The 5,263-nt window shown below is 39.4% G+C and overlaps 1 pseudogene; it reads right to left on the reverse strand.

Annotated features, from left to right (window-relative positions):
• Positions 1-790: 790 nt before the first annotated feature.
• Positions 791-4,444, reverse strand: LOC147003586 (zinc finger and SCAN domain containing protein 4C-like; annotated as a pseudogene).
• Between the last annotated feature and the right edge of the window lie 819 nt (positions 4,445-5,263).

Here is a 5,263-nt window from a genome sequence, read left to right on the forward strand (position 1 = left end):
GCCTGTTGTCTTCAAATCTGCACAGAATCCTGTTTCTCAACATGACTCTTATGCCACTTCACATTCTTGACATTAGTTTTTTGAAAATTATTCATGGAAAAAATCCATAAATCCTGTTCTGTGATCCAAGTGCATAGGTATTCTGAAACCAGAGCTATGCAGAATGTCGGGAGAATGATAATTGAACAGGTAGGGGAGGATCCTCTGAACTACTCTGAGCAATTGTTGATTATTTATTTATTTTTTATTCCACTTTGAACGTTGTTCTAGTAACGTAGAGATATATTCTTGAACTGTAAGCAGTAGACATGAGATGGGAAGATGTCTGAAAAGGCAATGCATTCAACTTGCAACTCTAAGACTTAGGATTAAAACCCCAACATGTAGAAAAATGTCAGAGGGTATGTCAGGCCTCTGTCAGGACCACTATAGAGAACAAAAGTGGAGATCAGAAAATGTTTGGAAACTCTAGTGCCAGAAAGACAGGTGTATAAAGCTGCTAACCAGAAGGACACTGTCTAAAAGCAAGAATCAACTCAAGAATTAACAGCAAAGAATTCTAATAAGATATGCTGTGGAACTATGGAAGTACAGACAAAAAAATTACACACACATACATACACACACACACACACAAAATAAAAAACAAAACAAAACATAAAAGTGGCAATCCACAAGCATGTTATATTATCATTGGGTAAGTGCAATTTAGTAGCAACATTCTTCTCGGTTTGAAGATGACATACTGAGGCTGAAGCCCTACCAGTCACTTCAGAGGATGTTAGATAGTTCAGTCAGATCTGTGGTAATTCCTCAGGTGATGGTGGTAAGTGGATGATTGGCGAAAGCGACGGCTACAGACATAAGGCATAGGGAACAGACATAAGGCATTTCTCCTGTGTGAATCATCTCATGAGACTTCAGGTTGGTCTTGTGGCTGAAGGACTTTTCACATGTGCTGCACTTGAAAGGCTTTTCTGGCATGTGTATGATCTCATGGGTTCGGCGGTCAGAGACTCGTTTGAACATTTTCTGACAGGTGACGCAAAGCAATTCACTCTTATTCAGGTGAGTTCTCTGGTGGGATGAAAGGCTCCTGGCATGCTTGAACATCCTAGAACATTCTTCACACTTGAATAGTTTGGTATCTCTAAGGACTCTCTTTTGATGACTTTCACATGGTAAGTTGGACTCATGATTCTTACCAAGAAGGACAGGATCAGAGATAGGCTGCTCTTGCCTAGACTGCAACCCTGGTACCTCCCTAGGGTCTTTTTCAGAGAAACATTCCCCATGTGACTCTTGCAGGCATGTAGATGTTCCTTGACTTGCTCTTGTAGAATCCTGAGGAACTCCATAAGGAATATCTTCCATCTCAGGCTCAGGATGATATATTTTCTTGTTAATGAAAAGGGAGTCTGTCTTGTTCCTGGGAATGATATCACCCCCATATACTTGAGTAGCAGCATTCCTGGAAGTGTTATAGCAATTGTTCTTGTCCTCAGAGATGTTTTTTCTTGATAAATCCATTGGTTGTTCCTCCATGGGGACATCTGTAGTAGTCGGAGCACTCGAGAAGTCTACATGATGACTGAAGTTGCCTTGACTTGCTCTTCTGGCACCATGAGGGAAATGAAAGAAAACATTCCCCTCTTCATGCTCAGGGTACTGTTCTTTCTGGATAATAAGAAGGGAATCCATTTCATTTCCACTACAGCTTTCACCAACATTTACTTCAGTAGCATTACAAGAGGTGTTGCCTTCATTTTCACTGTTTTCTTGTCCTTTGGAAAGAAGACAATCTATGAAAATGTACCCAAAATGGACCCCTCAAAACATGAGTCTTTTATCCAGGTTACTACTAACCTATGGCCAAGAATCTATCTTGTGTAGTGTCTACTGTCATCTGTGCATTATCTGGTGTTGGCCTTGTTGCAGATTGCTGTTGTTTCAAAAACTTCATGACTTCTTTTTTTTTTTTTTTTTTTTTTTTTTGGTTTTTCGAGACAGGGTTTCTCTGTATAGCCCTGGCTGTCCTGGAACTCACTTTGTAGACCAGGCTAGCCTCGAACTCAGAAATCCACTTGCCTCTGCCTCCCAAGTGCTGGGATTAAAGGCGTGCGCCACCACCGCCCGGCATGACTTCTTTTAATGGCATGTTTTCAGAAAAGAGGGCTTCTTGTCCTTGCATTGACACGTGGACCTGTAAAGAAAGGCATGTTCTTCTTATGCATGAGCATGTGGATTGCAGACACCTAACCTCAACCTGCTAACACAGGGAGACTGGAATATTGATTAGCTCATTTGTTTAGGCCTTAAGTCTAATGATCTTCCCTGGCACTCTCAAATTCTGACTTCTAAAGTCACTATAGATAATGTGTTTTCAAATGTCGAGTCATTGTCCCTAGAGACACACAAAGTTGTGTTCCTGTGAGCTCTGCCAACCATAGCTTCTTTAACTGGTCAATACATTGAAGGAGGATAAGCCTTCCTTAAACTGGCTAGTCCATGTTTTCAGATTGTCTTAACTTTACCTGATTTTTTTTTTTAATGTAGTGTCTCAAGAAGTACAAGGCCTGCTCTCAGGAACATGACTGGATATTAGGGGAGCAGTGTACTTAGTATGAAATTTTAAACTTAAAATAAAACTCAAAGAGTATATGCAGTATAATTCTTAACTTGCAAGGTGTGGTCAACAGATTTAATTTAGCTGGGCAGTGGTGGCTCGTGCCTTTAATCCCAGAATTTGGGAGGCTGAACAAAGAGCATTTCTGAGTTTTAGGCCAGATTTATCAACAGAGTGAATTCCAGGACAGCCAGGGCTACACAGAGAAATCCTGTGTCAAAAAAACAAAACAAAACAAAAACAATACCTAATACAAAACCCAAAACCCAAAAACCATTTAACCTAACACGTGAGAGGCAGAGGGAGGGTAATTCCTCTGATTCCAAGGCCAAGGAGGACTACATAAAGATACCATGCTGCAGCAGGGCGGTGGTGGCACACACCAATAATCCCAGTACTTAGGAGGCAGAGACAGGCAGATTTCTAAGTTCGAGGACAGCCTGGTCTACAATGTGAGTTCCAGGACAGCCAGGGCTATACAGAGAAACCCTGTCTCGAAAAACAAAAAACAAACAAACAAATGAACAAATAAACAAAAACAAAGAAACCATGTTGCAAATCACAAATACAAGCAAGCAAGCAACCCGGAAATGAACCATACAACTAAACCAATAAAAATGCAAACAAAATATCTTAAATAGGAAGCATTTTTAATTGGTATGTAGGAGTGTATGTATGGTATGGTAGAATATTTTCAACTGCTTCCCAATTTCTATAAATCACTGAGAATTTTGCAAATCATGGCTTTGAGAAAACATCAAACATAATTAAATCTACATTAGGTCTATCCAAATTTGAATGTTTGGACTGAAGCACCATTATGCATCACAGAAATTCTTATGGGTATGGTGCTGTTTTGTATACAGCACCAATGATATTTCAATATCAGAATTTTATCATTCTGACACCTCAGTTTTCTGGACAGAGAATCAATGATATGTAATAGCCAGTTTGAGAATCCATCTAGTCAATTAAATCCCATTTTTTTGCCACACACTTCAACGGATCACAGGCTAGGAGTGTGAACCTTGTTTATAACTGTTCATGGCAGGATCTAACATAGTCCTCATAAAAACTCAGTAAGCATCTCCATGAACAAGTTGGGTCTCACACACAAGTTATGTCCTCTACATCCTTAAAGTCCTCCCCAGGACTTTCTCTACTAATAATTTCTCTCTACTAATATGTAAATAAACTAGACTTAGTTGTGCATATCAAACCTAATTGATAGGCTCCTTTCTGCTATATTCATGGTAATTTGAGGCAATTATTTTTTTCAGTATAAATATTTTTGTTACAGAATATAATCTCATTTGTAAAATACAACATAGAAAGCAATCAAAGAACAAAACAAAACAATACAAAACAATACAAAACCCCCTACTTTTCCCCAAACCCAAATGATTCTGCCTTTCCTTCCAACTAAGTCCCCGAGGAACTCACCATGACAGGAGGCTTCAAGCACTCATCAGTCAGACTCTCCATGAATCTCTCCATGTTTCTGCCACTGGATTTCCACTTCTCTGTCAAAGCAAACTTGTCCTTGCAGTACCCAGTGAGGAGAAACTGCTCCAAGACCAGTTGAGAAATCATCTGCTTTTTAGTCTGCTTTTCTGGCTGAAACCATGAGTTGAACATCTTCCAGAGACTTTGCAGCTCCTGATTTGCCCAGCAGCCATTGTTACTTGGGGAAAAGTTTAGCTGAGCACTTGGTGAGTTAGAGATGTCTTCTGCCCACTGCACACCAGAACTATCAGTTGGAGTAAACTCTAAATTGTTGGTCTGAAGGTCTTTTCCTGTTGCCTGCTGTGAAGCCATTGTGGTGACAATGGTCGGAAAGACTCAACTATAGCAGTTTAGTATCTGTTTTGTGACTTTAGGAAAATGCTAACAGTTGATGGATGTACTCTAAAAGCTGTCAATTTTAAAAAGGAAGAAACAAATAATAATGTTAACAAAACAAACACACAAAAAATGAGATTTGTGTCATAGATGGTTTTATGGGTTACTGACAGTAAATGTTTCACTATAATCCTTTAAATCTGCTTGCATGGAATTGGAAATGGGCAAAACACCTGAAAAGAAGTAGAAAAAAAATTGACTCAATAACCAGAGAGTCCTGTAACTAGGGTGAATAGATCTGACATAAGATCTTAAGAACACAGCAATGTCATCTGTTCCCCCCTTGGAAAAGATGGGAGATATTTTGCTGTTCCTCAAATTTTAAGTTTCACCCTTCTGTCTCATACTAAAGTACCAGAGAATAATACTTTCATAAGAAAATATTTAAAATGAATAACCAGGAATATTAATTTCACAGAGAAGCAAACAAATATCCACACACATACCTGGATGGTTACCAACTCAGAGTTTTCTTTAGAGTTTAGAGAAATCAACCTTTTGATCAGTAAAGCTTCCAAAAGGCAATATTGAACTACTGAGATCTACCCATAATTGTGATGAAGATTCTCCCAAGTCCACAAATAAACACACACACACACATACATACACATAGACTCACACATTCAAGACCACTAGGTAGGGAAGTTTACCTATTCCTCCAACTCACCTCTTTCTCCAGTGACTTCAAGGGTGATGCCAAGAAGCCTAGGGAGGCACTGTGTGTCCCTGCCTTGG

This window comes from Mus caroli, unplaced genomic scaffold (assembly GCF_978045245.1).
Source record: "Mus caroli unplaced genomic scaffold, Mus_caroli_1 scaffold_8, whole genome shotgun sequence".
Classification (NCBI taxonomy): domain Eukaryota; kingdom Metazoa; phylum Chordata; class Mammalia; order Rodentia; family Muridae; genus Mus; species Mus caroli.